This window comes from Formica exsecta, unplaced genomic scaffold (assembly GCF_003651465.1).
Source record: "Formica exsecta isolate Colony F162 unplaced genomic scaffold, ASM365146v1 scaffold826, whole genome shotgun sequence".
NCBI classification, from domain to species: domain Eukaryota; kingdom Metazoa; phylum Arthropoda; class Insecta; order Hymenoptera; family Formicidae; genus Formica; species Formica exsecta.
The window spans coordinates 323,010-342,524 of NW_021853596.1; the positions used below are offsets into that span (position 1 = coordinate 323,010).

The 19,515-nt window shown below is 27.7% G+C and overlaps 1 protein-coding gene across 3 annotated transcripts in view; it reads left to right on the top strand.

Annotated features, from left to right (window-relative positions):
- Window positions 1-986: 986 nt before the first annotated feature.
- LOC115244613 (connectin-like) overlaps window positions 987-19,515 on the top strand; it is a 141,075-nt gene continuing 122,546 nt past the window's right edge. For all 3 annotated transcript variants that reach the window (XM_029822407.1, XM_029822408.1, XM_029822410.1), the window contains exon 1: window positions 987-1,124. The gene's annotated coding sequence lies outside the window, so the exon portion shown is untranslated. The remainder of the gene's footprint in view (window positions 1,125-19,515) is intronic.

Below are 19,515 nucleotides of genomic sequence, written 5' to 3' on the forward strand. Positions count from 1 at the left end.
ATACTTTTCGCACACATTATATATATATATATATATAAGCTCGGTGCTTCTTAATTTATATATAAAATACTTTCGAAAAGAAATAAGTAATATATATAAAATTTAAATTTTAAATAAAGCTTAAATTACGTAGGTTTTATTTAATTAAATTATATAAGTAATAAAAAGTTACATGTAAAGTACCAAAATAAATTTCTTTCTTATATATTTTAATAGCCATTATATTGGAATAAATTTCCTATAATACATGGTTATTAAAGAGAGAGGTCAAGTTTAAAAAAGTATATATTTATACAAAGCATATATACAACCCATCAATTTATATTTAATGAAGAAATATTTAATATCTCGTTTTAATGAAATAATAAAATAGCTTTAAATAATAATAAGAGAATTTTTGAGATTATTTTAATAATTCATATAAATTGATAGTGAGATAGAATAAAAAAAAACATTAGTACTAAATAAAATCAAGATTATATATAATTAAATTATTTTTGAAACTACACAATTTTATTAAAGAAATAAAACTTAAATTTATTTTCAAATCTTATTATTTAAAAACATAAAAAATTATGAAATATAAATATGTTTATAAATTATAAAAAATAGAATATTATTTCACCATCTCTCTCTATGAAAAAAAGTAAATATTACGTTATATTTATGATGTAATCTTAATTATCATTGATCAATGACATAGTTATCTTTTTTAAGGAATAACTAGAAATTTATCCGCAATTGCTAAAAATCTTGAACCGTGTATTCTGTTTTATTGTGAATCAATGTAGATATATTACCTTTAATCACGTCGATAATATAGAAATCTCAAGCATCGTCTCACACAGCCGTGATCGATAATGCACTGGCTCCGTCTGGTGGCGAACGATCGGACGACCTCTTTCCCCCATGTTGCAACTGCGCCTGTCCGTCTCCGGTGGCCGATGGCAAAGCGCGGGTTACGGTTTAAGTTGCACTTTAGATGCGAGCAGACGCGCATCTCTCTCTTTTCGGGTCTCGGTTACGCTTCGCGAATATCGGGCGCATGTACAATCAAAACGCGATTCGAGCCGATTGTGAACGATCTCGCGACGAGAATTGTGACTGCACGACGCGGATGATTGGTGAGTTTTGATATTTCTCTTTTTTTTTTTATCCCGCGAAATAGTTGCAACTTTTGCAACAAACTTGATTTTTGTTGATCAATTACAGCGATGCTAAAGGAACTCGTTTTTATCTTAGAGATCGAATACACGGGCCACTCGAGTAGCACGATCGAGTAGCATGTAGCATTGCTCTGGTTTTTCATATATTTGTATTAGATTTTGGTGCAGGAGCGACAACAGTCGCGAAACAAAACGCAAGTTGCTCGTGTATTCGGGCCCTTAGTCACATTTTTTATATAAATAAAAATAAAATATTATAAATTTACAAGTATTATTACTTGCACTTTGGATGTTCATTAGCCTTTTTTTGTATCAATGATTGAGATGGATATATTTATAGAATATCTCGAATCACAGTCATATGCCTTCTCAACTGTAGATTTTTTTAAATCGAATTGAACGAAAAATTGAAAAACATTAAAAATAAAATTGTATTGTTGAATTAAACATGTTATTTTCTTCTTACACATAATTCTATTTTCTGACAATGAATTCTGTTATGCACAATGTATTATCTATCATATATTTAACATCTTTTACAACAGAAATTTGAATTTAAATTAAAATTATAAACAAAATAAAATATTATAAAACTAAATAACTTATAAAATAGAAATATGAATAAAATAATGACCGAAAGTTTTATTTGAGATTGAAGTCATGCAAAATTGTTTGAAACTTCGTTATATTTTAAAATAAGAGAAAATATGTCTTGTAGAAAGTTTTCCATTTTCGATTTTATATCTCTTGGAAAATAACCCGTCGAGAACATTTTTGTGATGGAAAGATCGACTCGACAATGGTCGAGGAATCCGTGCGGTTGAAAGGAAGTATAGCCTTTATATCGCAAGACACCTTTGTATATTTGACAACCTTCGAAGGGAGAAAGGTGAAAGAATGCACAAAAACTGTAGAAAGTATAGTAGAAGCGGACACTGTTTCTTTAAATATTCAATCCTTTATTCCCAACTCTAACTGCAGTTGGTTAATATTTTCCGATTAAATTCTAATATGTTGTATTTGAAATATTTTATCCCGAATTCATGTATGTATATTGCTATTTACCGTTTTATTATTTTTTACTGCTAATTAATTTTTTTATTAAATTTTATTGTATTACTATTAAAAAATATCAGTTTATTAATATTTTATAAAGATTTTTCTTTTTCTGATAAAAATATTAGTTTGGAAAGTTTTTCTAATTATTTATATTTATTTATTCCACGTATTATATATATACACACTATCGAACAATTAAGTTTCGAGACTCGCTTCGCATTTCCGAACGTTTGATCCATTTGTGCTGCCATTTTAAGGGGTTATTCGCAATTCAATATTCAACACATGGTGCAAGTTTTAAATTATTTGGTTCAATAGTTAATGAGATACAGTCACGCAAAGTCGTATTACAAAATTTTGTTTAAAAATCAGTGTAATGGAAGGAACGCTTGACAATGCGCCAACATTAAATTCTGCGTTAAATTAGTGAAGTCTCGAACAGAAACGTTATAAATGATTCAACAAGCCTAGTCCTCTGAAGCAAGCCCTTTCAAAATTTAAGTTTTTTTTTTTGTCATCTGTATCTTCGAAACATTACTTTTATGCATAGCTGACTCTCCATAGGCTTGTTGAATTATTTGTAACTTTTCTGTTGGAGATTTCTCTAATTTAACGCAGAATTTAATATTGGCGCGTTGTCAAGCGTTCCTTCCATTACACTGATTTTTCCTTTAAAATGGCAGCACAAACGGATCAAACGTTCGGAAATACGAAGCGAATCTCGAAACTTGATTGTTCGACAATGTATATACATACATACATACATACATACATACATACATATATATATATATATATATATATATATATATATATATATTATCGAAAAAAATTAGAAAACTTTTTGAACAATCCACTATAGGAAAAACTGTTAACAAGCCTGTGAGTATTTTTTTATGTACTTGGCGTCGCGACGCTACTGCGTCGCTTGATTTCTCATTATTAAGAATAATTAACCAATTAAAAACTATTAAGATTAAAGACTTAAAGATTATTAATTATAAGTTTCTTTTGCCAAAATTTATTTTAATAGTACACTGATAAATATATAATTTTACATAAACACAGTTATTATATATATAGATACTAATAAATTAATAGAATACTTTTTGTTAAATTTTTTTTGTTATAAAATAAGAAATATGTGGTAAATTTGTTTTTGATAATTTTTTTTTTTGATAAATATCTATCTTGTCCTATACATATCTTTTGTTTATTATTTTTTGATAGATTATTTTGATCAAATTATTTGATTTATATTATATAATATATAATTATTTATATTTTATTATATTAAATATGAAATAAATAATCAGATCTCGTCAACGTGAATTAATCTCATGTTCTCATGCTGCGTACCGCAAGTCGGCCAAGTTTCCATGTGAAAAGATCGTTTCGAACCCAAGTTCTTGCCAGAATTCTGAGATTCACAGAAAAGAGTGGAGATTTTAAATTCTTATATTTTATTCTTGATTTTAAAAAGTAATGAAAGAAAACCATATATCGTGTTTTATAGAAAAAATTTTGATTTTAAATAAATAAGATAACGTGAAAAAAGTTGCGATGTATGTGTATATATGTGCGTGTGCACGCATGCACGAGAGCGACGATTCGTTGCATGTCGCGTCGTTTGCCAATATAATTGTATTTATCGTCGTCGAGTGGGCAAAGAATATGCATATAGTGCAATGACCTTTTTGCGGTCCCTTTCCCTGTATTAATACACCAGGATACCATATGCACTTTTAGCGTGATATTACATATGGATTATCGAAAGGGGATTGCTTTTCATATATACGTATTATTCAAATTACATTGAATAATAAACGGAAGCAGGACGAAGTTCTATTCTCGACTTCTATCATTTCTCTGCATTCGTTAATCCGCAATCTATCACTATGAATTAACAATGCCGTAACATTACCGAATATTATTTTATTATCGAATTCTATGAAACTAAATTCAAATATCTAACATAAATACATAATGATGGTGATCGGATTTCCATGATGGCCGTTGTTCGTAAAATGGATACTGATACGTTAGCGGCAATGTATGTCGAACGAGATAGGAATATACCTGAAATATTTCCTTGATAATGAATATTCTGAAAATAATTTTTTGCTTTTAAATCTCCCTGAAAAAGAGTTTCTTTATATATCTTCATATTTCAAAAAATAATTTAGTCTATAATTATAAGAAAGTTTATTACAAAGAATTTTTATAGTTCAGACTTAAAGCTTAAAACAGGACAAAGTATAAAGAATTTAAATTTTCAAAAAAATTAAATTATTTGAATATTTAAGAATGACTCATTTTTCTATGGAAGTAAAATTGATTTAAAAAATTTACATTTTTTATTTTTATGATATAGCAATATTTTTTTCATGATATAAAAATTTTTATAACATAAAAATATATTTTTATTGTATAAAAATGAAGAATTAAAATTGATTAAAAAAATTTATACTCTTTTATTTTTATATGATAACAAAGAGAGGGATTTGTTTGTCTACAATCCTTTTTTTAGATAAAAGCTTTTATTGCCGATAATTCCGATTACTTATAGAATGATTGACTACAAGCATCGGTATGGTACACATGTAATAATTTCAAATATGAACATACATTTATGTGGATGTGTATATCCTGTACGCGAAGTGTTAATACGATTTCCTTATTTTATGTATGTAATATGTGCAATGCATATGTGTGCAATATAATATCATGTGTACAATTTATATGTGTGCAATAATTTCATACCCGCACATACATAAACGTACGTTTATATTTTAAATTATTACATGTGTGTGTGTGTGTGTAATAATGTTTGTAGAAAATCGCTCTGTAGGCAATCGGAATTATCGACAATCGAAGCTGTCGGCAAAACGATGTAATCAAACGAAACTATTGATAATCGGCATCATGAGCAAACGAGAGATGCTTTCTATAAAAAATTCAGTTTTATTATTACAAAAAAATAAAAAAAATAAAAATAATATGTAATAAAATATTATCCATTCTTTATGCTATTGACGGTTCTTTCGTTGCTTCATAATCCTTTTACAAAAATTACTTTAGCATAAAAACTTTAACATTTAAAGTAGTAGATCAAGATTTTTTATTTTTTTAAATAAAATTATATGTATAATTTTTATAATGATTAGATAAATCGATTATTCTAGTTATTCTGCATATAAAAATACTGAAAGTATTTTCGAAAATTTAATAATTTATTTATATATACGAGATATTTTAGAACTTATTTATATATATGATATTGTGTGTGTGTGTGTGTGTGTGTGTGTGTGTGTCAAAATATAAAATATATCGTAAAGTACTTACTCTCTTCTATTAAAATACTCGCTAAATTTTTTAGAGTATAATAAAAAGAATCAATTTATATCATTATCTTTATAGAAATGCAACACAGTATCTGCAACATATAATTGCATTTTTAAAAAGTATAAAAATTTCTTTTTGCAATTATTTTTTTATTAATTGCACTAATTTATTTTATTATTTTGTGTATAAAAATATTAATTTAAGAAAATATTAAATTAAAATCATCAGAGAAAATAAATATTGTTAAAAATATATATTTTGTCATGACATACAAATATTATAACATAAATTATAAAATGTTTTATAAGTTATTAATTTTTGTGATATTTTTTTAATGTCTTTTAATATTTATGTCTTTTAATACTATATGTTTTTTAATATTTATGCATGCAAAATAATTAAGAAACTCGATTTATATAAAAAGATTAACTGATTTCATTTAAAAGACTTAAAATTATTTTAGTCCATTACTGAAAAAAAGAAGAATTGTTGGCAAAATTTTTACTGCAGTTGTTTGTTCGAAACACAAATATAGTTTTTAAAATTCTCTAACACGTATAAAGCAATTTGTATCATTCTCTAACAATTTTTTTTTTAAATATCAATGATTTAAAATCACACACATACATACACAATCACATGGACACAAATGATGTAGTCAATTGCTGGATAAATCACCAGTGCATTGTTTTTATTTCTTGAAATGATTATTTTTCCCATGTTTTCAGATTTAATGAAATAGTATTCAAGGTTTATTGAAGAAAATATTGCTTTATTTTTATTTTATTTACTTTACTTTATTTATTTTATTTTATTTTTATTTTTATTTTATAATTTGCAAAAAAGACATTTTTTCAAATTGCTTATAATTTAAAAACTGTTGTTAAAAAATAATATACCAAAAAGCAAGAAAGAAGAAAAAACTTAATATTTTTGCAAGGAAAAATCTAAAGTTTTTCAGGCAAACCGGCATTAAAATTAATGTCAATTATGTGAGATTCTGTATACAATATATATCAGAAGAAATGTAAGGGGAGATAGTTATATAGATTGTTTGTTCATCGATTATTCGAATGAGGGGGCTCTGACACACGTTGATGGGAGCTTAAATGAGCTTAAAATATGTACTTATCATATTTAGGAGGTCCACGAGAATAATGGAGATTCGCGTGAGATAATCCTAAACGGTGAAAACGAGAATATATGACACTAATCAGTGTCATAATGCGTACTATAGAGTTCGAAATAGCATATGTGTTAGCCGTATATGGATATGTGTTGCCGATATTATCCCGCCATCCCTTCCGTATACAAAAAGTCCCCTTTATATTCTTTGCTGATATTTTCTCACGGAGCTTGATGTGACTGCAGCCGACATGCATTTTGAAGTTTACTAAGCACCCTTTTTTTTTTAAATTTATGAGTGCATGATTATGTGCTTTGTCATTTACGATGAAGGCAGTTTGATTTCTAATTCTTATCTTTCTTGCTGTCTCTTTCTTTCCCAACATACAAATATTTTATAGAAGTTAATAGGAGCAGATAATTTTATTGCATAAAATATAATAATAGCAGGTAATTTTAATCGCATTAAATATAATAGTAGCAGGTAATTTTATTGCATAAATTATATAATGTATATCTATCATTAGTTAGTATTAATAAATTTATGAATATGTTATTTCAAGATTGTAATTATAATATAAAGAATTTTATAGTTAAATCATAATTGTTTTTAGTATCGGAATTATTAAATAGTAAAGAAAATTAATATTTAATAATTAAACATACTCAATGTGTTTGAAAGTTTGATGTTAGATAGAAGAATTAAAAGAGAAAGATATTTTATTACTAAAAGTTTTATTCGCGTAATAAAATGTGGGATATTGCCATTAAATGGTTAACGGAAATATTTCGCTAAATATTACATTCATGATAATCAGTAATATGATATAATGGATAATGTTGATTTATTCAGAAATAAGGCTTATATTTAAATTTATATAAAAATGTATGACATATTTTTTAATGCAATAAAATTGTATGAAATGTCATTTGTTCTTAAAAAAAATTATATAAATTATATTATATTATATCTAATTATATTCATACACACATTATCACAATATATTTTTCTATATAATTTAGATAATTTACTTGCATAAGTATATTATATAAAACACTATTTTCGATATTGGATATTATTATTTGCCGATATTAGATATCGGTAACATAAATAATATTGTGTTTTACTTAAAATTCTTCATATTCGCAAGAACGTGATACACTTTTCACATCCACTTCACTATTTTATTAAATTATGTCGAGTCCAAGCGATGTGCTATCTCTTATACTCACCGAACGATTTTCTTGGCGTTTTCCACAACGTTGATTCGACGACGAACCGTTTCAATTCTGTCTGAGAAACGATAACAGTTTTAATAAGACGCAAATGTATGCCATACATCTCGTCGATTTTCTGTAGTTCGTTCTCCAATGCTATTAAGTTATGCGCTCTTGTCATCGGAACCATATTATCGGTCTCATTTTTCCATATTTTTTGCGCAATTTTAATAATTAAAATTCCGATTGGACGAATATGGTAATCTTTGTTTTTCCTTTGTTTTTCCGCATCTCTGTGTTTTATTCGCGTGTTGTATCTCCCGGTCGGAGCTAACCAGGCTCGTTTTTCACCTCGTATATAAGAGATTGTATCCCGGTGCTTTATATTTGCCCCTAGTCTATTACTTTTTTACTGCATAATCCGCTGATCTCTCAAGTCGATCGTCATGGGTTTTTGCGCTCTGTATTTTCTCTATCTTCTCAACATTTCGTTTTTCTCTCTTTTTCTCTCTTTTATCCTTAGTCTTTGGTATAAATTTTTACCACTTAACGGTGTAATGTTAAAATAAATTATGCGTGGTAAAAAAACTACATACAAATTTTTTCCCATATATTATTATTTACATCTCGAATATTAATCGACTATTAAATAAGAGAAGTAATCCCTTTAGAGTTAAAAATGTGCTCTCGGAATAGCTGCGTGAGTGTGCCGTTTTATTAATGCCGGAGTATCGTTCCCTATTCCCCTAACGAACCGATGTCTTTCGTGAGTAAGCCCCCGATCCCGCTATGATAGGGGACGTGGTAATCAAGTCGAAAGAGAGCAATAGCGGGATCAGAAAACGTACTTCAACGATATACATTTTTTAATCGCACAATATTATATGTTGCTACTCTGGCTAAAATTTCGTTGAATAGCGAGATTTTTTAAGATATTTGCCACTTTAAGCTTCATTCAAAAAAAAAAAAAAAAAAAAAATCGAGGGTTACATCTTATCGGTTATTTTGATTTTCATATATATTATAATGGATAGAATCCTGAGAGTCATATGTACTTTGAATCACATTGCGGACTTCTCTAGTTTCTGAAATACGACACTCCAAAGTATTGAACTTTTGTTCCTGATTATATTCAGTTTTTTGCACTGTATGTTATTCATGTTTCTTTATTGATATACACAAGTTTTTAAGTGCAAAAGAGAACTTGTATTTTATTATTCTACTTTATTGCAAATTACATGCGCGGGCGGGAAAGGATAAGTTTTATCCCTTCCCCTGTATCTCCACAGTGAAAAAATTTTAACTTAACTCAAACTAATTTTTTTTTTTAAATAAAAATTAGGTTTGAGTAGATTATAATTTTTTGGGGATGGGAATGCAGGAGGATGGGTGGAGCTCCTTCTGTGTTCAGGCATGTACTTTGCAATAAAGTAAAACAATGAAATAAATCATTTTTGGTGTAAGTTTAGAAGTTTACTTTCCTCTACGTGTATTCTTCGTCTTGGATAAAGTGTTGCAAATTAATTTGAAAAATTATACGATTATAACACTGAAAATGTACTAATATTTTTGAACATGATATCAAGATAAAAGATTATTAGGGTTGAGGATCAAATTATATTTACGTACATTATACTTAAGATTTTTTTTTTTTCAAGTTTAAAAGGTAAAAAATATTTTAAAATAATATATCTCTCAGAAATCAGGAAAGTCCGCAACGTGATTTAAAGTGCACGTGATTCAGGACTCTATCTACTATAATATACAGGGTGTTAAAAAAACCATTCAATATTTATATAATAAATAGGACACAGCATACTGAATAAAAAAACCTTAGTAAACATAGGTCGAAAGCTCAACCGTTTCTGAGATATAAACATTTTGTATGTTAGCATCATGATTGACTTACTGGCTTCTCCGTGTCGCATGCGATGTTTACGTCAGTGTTTATAAACCGAGTTTTGAATGTCCTCATTCAATTTCCATACATACTTCATAACAGAAGATTTCATCGGCAATCAGTCAGTTGTCACCAACCGGCGATTGCGGATCTATTTGGTGATTACACAGTTACAAAGTATCGTGCTGAAAATGTCAGCGTATTATTCTAATGAAATGGAACACCTTCTGTAAATATCGAGGTAAAGATTTAGACAGATTATCTTCTTCTCGCGTCGCATGCGATATGTAGAAGCCAGTAAATCAAACATGATGCTAACATACAAAATTTATATCTCAGAAACGGTTGAGCTTTCGATCTATGTTTACTAAGGTTTTCTTAATCGGTATGGTGCATCCTATGTACCATATAAATATTGGGTAGTTTTTTTTGAACATCCTGTATATGAAAATTAAAAGAGAGTAATTGATGAGGTATAACCTTTTCCACAGATTTATCAAAAGCGGAAATTTACAGAAATAATCTATTAGTATTATTTATTTTTTATCGTTAAAAAAATGTTTTGATTTATGTATTTTATTACTGTCAGCTGTCGCTCGAGTTAACAAAAAAAAAAAAAAAAAAAAATTATATACATATAAAAAATATTTCAAAGCAGCGATGTATATACATAGCGATATTATTAAAATAGACGTTTAATACTTCTGTTTGTTTTATTCTATCTCTCTCGCGGTCTCGCCAATATGTGTCGTAAATAAATCGGCAACAATATTTTTTTTCATCAGCCTTCAACGATGTCGCGTTTTTTGTTTTTTTTTTTCTTTCGCATCCATCGATTCGCGAGCTGCAAAATGAGACGCGCGCTTCTGCATATAACGATCATCAATTTTGCGCGCGACGAGTCCAATGACTCGGATCATTGTTCAATCTATTCGACGTAAATCCCTCGACAATCCTCGATATTGCGCGGATATCGATCGGGTTATGTATTTCGTGAGCGACCGACGCTTGACTTCTACAACGCGACGCGCTTTTCATTTATCATAATGAATAAATATTTGGATCGGAATGTGCTGGTTTGAATCCATTATCGCTCTAGTAATGGATGCGATCATGTGACATGATCCGCGATTCAATATAGAAAATCGCACCTCGCGCGCGATAGCGGTCCTGTCATTTCGCATTGTTGACTTCGCTACGCGTAGTTTGTTTAAACAGCGTGGCATCAACGAAATTTGACGAAAGCAGAGATCGACGAAAATTTGATTCCCATTTCGCCGAGAGCTCGACGGAATTCTCATTAATATTATTTGCGTCAAATAGAATGAAATTTGAGCATTGTAGAGAACAATAAAAATATTTTATTTAATTATAAACAAGTATATTACAATTTTACTTTAGACATAAATAAATAAATATCTTATTATTTATAAATATATTCTTTTATTTCTTTAAATATTATAATAAAAGTGCAAAGAGATGAGAGATAGAAAATATATTAATTATTAATATTCAACAAAGCCATATTTTTTTACGTAAACAGGAGGATGTTTATCTATTTTTTCATTTTAATAAAATTAAAATTATATTTGCCATTGTATCTATATTAGTTTATATAACCATATCTTCTTTATAAAAATACCTTGGTTTTGTTATGTTGATCTAATTTTACATTGAATTGGTCGTTATACATAAAAAACAGTATTATTTAATAATAATATCTAGTTAAGATTTTATTTCTTGAATATCCTATATTTTGATTAATAACAGAAATTTTGACGGATTTAATTTTCCATTTATAAATTTAGTATTTATTAAATGTAAATATTAAAGATCGATAATATATATCATATGATATTGGAAATTGAAAGAGGCTCTCTAGAGGACAATTAAATTTCATTAATCAAATATAAAATAGAACTTTGTTGTAATTTTGTTGCGCGTATTTAATACATGTAAATTTCGTTTCAAATTTGATTAGGAAGATATCCAATATAACGATGAAATTAAAATTTTCTGGCTAATTTAATAATTTATTATAAATATATAATATAGATAAATTTTATTTTGATTTTTAATTTTTTCTGTAATTACCTATTTATAGACGTGCTGTGTATGTACGTCTTTCGATTCTGTATTTATTGAAGATAAATATTGAAATCCCTTATTAATCTGTACAACATGATATTAATTTATAACGTAATGAATAGAATTGAATTTTATTATTAATTTACAATAAATACATTTTTTAAATATTTTACAATGTATATCTATTTATTATTTATAATATCAATTATTTCTAATTCTGAATTTATTAGTAAATATATCATTAAAATCTTTGTGAGAAAAATACACAGTCTTTCTAAATGTAATTTTTAATAATAATGTGTATAAGCATTATTCCATTACACATGACAAAAGCATTCTATTAAAAACCGAAATTCCGCCAATTTGATCAAATTGTAATCATTCGGATTTCTCTTTATTGTCATTTGTGTCACGTTAGTCATTTTTTAAATATTTTACAATGTATATCTATTTATTATGTATAATATCATTTATTTCTAATTCTGAATTTATTAATAAATATATTATTAAAATCTTTGTGAGAAAAATACACAGTCTTTCTAAATGTAATTTTTAATAATAATGTGTATAAGCATTATTCCATTACACATGACAAAAGCATTCTATTAAAAACCGAAATTCCGCCAATTTGATCAAATTGTAATCATTCGGATTTCTCTTTATTGTCATTTGTGTCACGTTAGTTATTTTTGTAATTGATGGCGACAATATAATTGTTTAATCTAACGGTATCAAAATATAGGATTCGCCATAAAGAGGAATAATCGCGCGTCGATAAATACAAATATATTCCAAAAATGCCTTAATGACATTCGGTCGCTTCGAATGTATGTACATACAGTAGCTAGCGGCTGTTGATTATTGACATTTCCTCGACGAAATATTGTTTTAAACAATCTCGTCCGGTAATTTACAGTTTTGCATGTGATTCGTTATTATTATCGGTTTATTTCATCTTTTTGAGTATGGACTAAAATGTGAAAAATTAAGTAAATTTGTGCATATGTTTTAACGCGAGAAAGAATGCGAATAATTATTACACAAGTATTAAGTATATCTGAATTACTCATATTAATATTATAAAATAGATATATTATTAAAATTAAAAGAATTTTAATTATCATTTTAATCTTATTTTAGTTTTACTTTTAGCAATATAAACGCTACAAATTTTATTGTATGAAATTTTAACATCTCTTTTCTTTTCAAAGGACAAATTTATCAAAGTTTGTACTTTTGTTTTTATTAAATATACAAATACAAATTTTTACGAATTTGTCCTTTGAATAAAGGAGAAAATTTAGTTAGATATTTGTTTATAAAAAATTGGATTAGAAACTTGATCAGATATTTTGATAAATAAAGGCAAGTAATAAATTTTAACTGTATAAGTGTTAATTTTATTATGAAATTCTCTGATGTTTTTAGTATCTTTGAAGGTCATAATAAAATTGTCTATACGAGCCAAAATTTAAGAGAGAGAGAAAGAAAGAAATTTAAATTTTGAATAAATATTTGTCAGATATTCAATCAGATTTAATCAGATCATATTTGTCATCGGATATTTTTAGGGATAAAAGATTACAAATTTCAGCTGTCAGATATTTTTAAATAAAAGAAATATAATATAAATTTTAGTTGTGTGGATATCTATATTTTACTACATAAAACTCTGACATTTCTATTCTTTTTAAAAATTATAATAAAATTGAGCATTATTTTTTAATAAATATTTTTATTATTTAATCAGATGTTATCGTTGATAGAAGTGCGACTGGATACGTGCGCTCTCTCTCTCTCTCTCTCTCGAAAAATTAAGTAAATTTGTGCATATGTTTTAACGCGAGAAAGAATGCGAATAATTATTACACAAGTATTAAGTATATCTGAATTACTCATATTAATATTATAAAATAGATATATTATTAAAATTAAAAGAATTTTAATTATCATTTTAATCTTATTTTAGTTTTACTTTTAGCAATATAAACGCTACAAATTTTATTGTATGAAATTTTAACATCTCTTTTCTTTTCAAAGGACAAATTTATCAAAGTTTGTACTTTTGTTTTTATTAAATATACAAATACAAATTTTTACGAATTTGTCCTTTGAATAAAGGAGAAAATTTAGTTAGATATTTGTTCATAAAAAATTGGATTAGAAACTTGATCAGATATTTTGATAAATAAAGGCAAGTAATAAATTTTAACTGTATAAGTGTTAATTTTATTATGAAATTCTCTGATGTTTTTAGTATCTTTGAAGGTCATAATAAAATTGTCTATACGAGCCAAAATTTAAGAGAGAGAGAAAGAAAGAAATTTAAATTTTGAATAAATATTTGTCAGATATTCAATCAGATTTAATCAGATCATATTTGTCATCGGATATTTTTAGGGATAAAAGATTACAAATTTCAGCTGTCAGATATTTTTAAATAAAAGAAATATAATATAAATTTTAGTTGTGTGGATATCTATATTTTACTACATAAAACTCTGACATTTCTATTCTTTTTAAAAATTATAATAGATATCTCTCTATCAATATTTCTTATTATATATCAAAACATATACATATATTTATTGATTTATAAACTTGGAATATACACATGTGCGTAGTTCGTGATCAATCGTTATCGATCACGCGCGAATGATGGCTTTGGAGTGGCTGACCTGGGAAAATGTTTGTTTAAAAACCATATTTCTCTGCTCGCCGCCAATGAAACCGCAGGTGCGGGTATGCAATCCTATAGATTTTTCTTCTTTGTACGAACCGACTTGCCGTTCTCGCGATTTTGCTCGATCCCGTATTTTATCAAACTGTCTTTCTTCCGTCCTATATCAAACAAAGTCGGTTTTCCTAATTCTTCTTATTTTAGATTTAGATGTAACTTTATGCTTTTGTATAAGTTTTGATATGAACGATTTTATTAAATAATATTTCTCAAAGAAATAATATCCCAGTACGAAGAATTTGATATATTTATTTCGAGTAAAATAAAAGCACGCTGTTTTTTCAATTTTATGTGATAAAAGTGGTAAATGTTTAGTATTAATGTAATAGTTTATAAGAGAGATTACGCAATACAAAAATCCAATGATTTAATAAAAGAGATAAATAGCTAAATCTTTCTTTTTTATAAAAAAGGCACGCGCGTATATCGACATTCGTCAATTCCATCCACCAAATACAATCTGTCGAATTTATTGACAACACGTCAATTTAAGTTTAAGTCTGTCTTCTCGCAATGCAAAATTTGTAGTAAATTTGAACAAAAAAAAATACAAAAAAAGTTTAAAAAAAGTTCATTGATAAAGAAAAAATAAAATAAAAATATGTTAGTTAATAATGACTCCTTATAAAATAAAAATGTAAAATAATGTATAATGCAAAAACAGAATATAAAATAAATGAATAAATAAAGAAAAATATGTAAAAAAGAATGAAAGAAAGTTTATTATGATGAAGGAAAAATAAAATAAAAATATAAAAAAGTAATACAAAGTGGCAAAAATTATAAGACGGAAATGGGATATGAAACGGCGATGTAATATAAATGTGCATGGGATGAAACGAAAACAGAGTGCTGTGTAAAAACTAGATAAAAGTTCCATCTTTTCTTAGTTTCCTTCAAGTTTTTTACAAATGATGGTTAGATCGCGTTTGTATCAATCAAGGGACGTGAAAAATGAATTCAAAGAGCGTTGGCGCACGCGACGTTTTAAACGGTGATTCATAGGAAATCGCGCGGGAATAGTAAAAGGTGGAAGAAGCGGGAACGGGATAAGAAGGGGAATGCGCAGCCGATTCGACGTATATTAATCGGATTTGCGTCGTCGCGGATTTCCACGTGCGCTCGTTGCGTTCACCATTTTTCATTCGGCCGTTGATGAAAATGTTGTTCGTTTTACCTCCATTTTCTGGTGATTACATCTCGGCATGCCGTAGTAGAATGTCAATATGTTGTAAAAAAAAAAATGATTTATATTTTTCTAATTTATTAATAATGAAAAAATATCTTGAAGAGTTATATACGAATATATAATAAATATATTCTTTCTCTTTAAAATGTTCGCGATATTTATATTTTAAATGTATGGAACCTTCAATAGGCGTTTTTTAAAAATACAGGGCATAAATATTGTTTTATTTCGTTCCCTTTTTGCGTATTTGCTTCGAGAAATTTATAGGTAAAGTATGACACGCTAGATCTAGGACATTCTGTATTCTCTGTCGCCGACTGTATCTTCACGAGAGCATTCCAGCATATCTTTTCGGGTTACCGGGTAGATCTTTATTCTGAATCTTTTGAGTTTCTTTGTACTAGTTCTTTCAGAGCATGCTTTTGACCATTCTGTATTCTGCGCTTTTGTACTTCGTTATTTGTAAATTTTTTACATGAAAATTCATTGATCTGAGCGAGATTTACTGAAACTGCTGCAAAAATTTAACACACATAATGGATGAACAGAGAAACCTTTCAGGGTAGGAAAGTACATAATATGATGGACAGAGTTAAATACTGGTTTTAGAAATAATGTTTTTGCTAAAATGTTTTTTCTAAAGTTTGGTAGTTCTTTTTAATAAACTTTTAAAATGGTACAATTTACATAAAATTTAGTATTTTCGTTGAGATTTCTAAAAAAATGATTATTAAAAAAATATTTTTCACAAAAGAAATATTTGAAATGACAAAAATATTAACATATATTTTATATCATAGAATATAATGTTTTTATTAAGAGAGAGAGAGAGAGAGAGAGAGAAATTTTGTTTAATGAAACTTTCCATTAAAAATACTATTAAAATTGTAAAAATAAGATGACATTACTCCTAATTTTTTGTAATTCCTCGTATCGCTTTTGAGGCAAAATGTTTGTAAAATAATAATGATACGTAGCAGAAGGAAATTTTCTCGCGAAATTAAGTTCAGCTTCGTGAGCAAAGTTTCGAGTCAAGACAAGGAAAAATTCGCCCGATAGGAAACGCATTTCGCAGCATGACAAGAACAGTTTCGGGCTAGGCAAATACCTGGCCAGCTTACCAGATGGAGATCTCCCGATGGGGGTCTACCTGAACTTTGTTAGAAACTTTACGGCAGGAATATGGAAACGCATGCGGAACTTTGAACTCGCATGAGTTGATTCGTCTAATGCTTGTGGCGTTATTTCGCTATTTATTTGAAAGAAAACTTATTTAATATTGTACTTTATCTCTTTTGATTTTCAATATAAATATCAATATTTTGAAAAAATTTAGTTGAATGAGATAATTAAATTCAGCAATTGAACAGGCGCAATTAAATGATAATATCGAATATTTTTCTTATGTAAAAAATCATGTAAAGAAAAGAGAGATGTAAAATGACCACTCTTAAGGTTTATTGATTTTTCTTAATTTCTATTATGATGTACAAATGATCTATTATTTCTCTAAATAAGTAGCATAATACGCCATAAACATTAAGTAAATATCAGTAATTACACATACACACATAACATGCGCAACATACGCACATAACGACACGCACATACACATACTTTCATTCTCATTTTCTTTGTTTCCTGTCTCTTTAAATAGCATTTTTTGACTTTATTTGTGTAGACGAGTTTTTTTTATGAGATATAACGAATGGTGATAATATGTGCGCATGTTTGCCATGCGACTTTTATGCAACAAAGCCTTACGAAAAAAAATGACAAAATATTACTTTTTTCTTGTTTATATTATTTTCCGTGCACCCATTTTTCTCTGCATGCATACTTTAGCCTTCTGTGTTTTTCAAATATGACTAACTCGGAGAGTATATGTATAAAGGGAAAAAACTGTTTTTGAGTAGTTTTGCTCGTATATAAAGAGAGAAGAGAGAAGAAAAGAAAGAAAGAAAGAGAGAGAGAGAGAGAGAAGGGAGAGAGAGGGGGAGAGGGAGGCAGAGAAGAGTTCATTTGCATCGAAATCGCGAATTATAAATTGCAAGGAAATTTTAATTAACTCTGAAGTCGAAAACCAGAATACCTGCGTCGCGCTATATCGAGAGAATTTATCGGCGCGTGCGATTCTATACGACGCCTGTAATGGGAATAATCGATTTATCTCGTCATGCGATGGAGCGAATTATGCATACCATGATTTCGCCAATTTATCAGCACGAACGATGTCTTTAAATGCAATCATATGCAGGCAAGAAATGAAAGTAAAATAAGCTAAAATTCTCAATATATGTAATTATTTTATTCTTTAATAAACTAATAATATATTATATTTAATTCTTTATTTAATATAAAAAAATTAAAATTTTAATAAATATATATAAAAATAATAATTAAGATAGAGTTATATAATTAAATTATATATAAAAGTTACACACACACACTTAATGATTAGAATTCAATATATATATGCATACATATATATATGTAGATACAGTTTTTTTAATTATAAAATTTATTATAATAATCATAATTAATATATTATATATACAGGGCTTTTTAGTAAAAACTAAATTATAATAATTATATACAGTTTTTTAATTAAAAATTTAATTATAATAGTTATAGTTATTTTACCAGTATATAAAATACGAGTAAAATAATTAGGATTAGTATAATTAAATGTAGTAATAAGTGGATTTTTTTATTAAGATAACTAAATAGTATAATAATCTTTTTCTTTTATTAAAACATAAATTATTAATAACGATTAGAAACGATAAAACAATCTGATTTGAGAAATCGTTAAATTCCATTAATAAAACACAAGACGTCAATTTATTACATATTTATGAGTATTAACTGTGTGAAAAATAAATACGTGTTATCAGTCTTCTTCTATATGAATACTTTGTAAGAGCAGAATTTTGCCTGTTCCATCGCTAACGAGCGAACATTAATTAAAGGTATGAATTTCGTACAACGTTAATTGCATTAGATGCAACTTTGATATAACTCGTATTGTGTATCTTATGCGGCCTCCGATCTCATAACTTCATTATGGCATCGTTCGTCGTTTCTCCCTCTTAATCGGAAAGATGGGGGAGAAGTTCCTTATGAACGGCGCGCGGAATAAACTTTCCGTCGCGTTGTCTCTTTTTTGGTACTCGGTAGGAATCCGCGAGTCCTTTGTTGCGGATTTAATCCTGGTAACATTTATACGATTCTATCTGTGCAAAAACCAACAACGACTATGTGTAAACCAGCTTTATACGTACTCAGAGATTTCTCACAATCAACTTCGTCATTTTCCTTTGCACCTTTATAGTTTCTTAGCTTGTCTTCGTTCCTTTACGGAGTTTTGATTATCCTCGCTTTTGTTCTTTATTACGAAAATTTCTTCACTGAGTTTAAACAAGCCAGTGAACCGTGGAGAATTACGTTTAGATCGTTGTAGACGATAAGTTTACATCGTGAGATCCCGTGAAGAATAATTCACAGACAGTTGTTACATATTTGTTAGTCTGGTATAATTAATTTGATCAACGCGTTCATGCATATGGAGAATGTCTTAATAAAGTTGACGGACAAAAAGTATAGATTTCTTTTTAAAAATCTATACTATAAATGTAAAAATATATTTTACATTTAAATATATAAATTATTTTACATATATTAA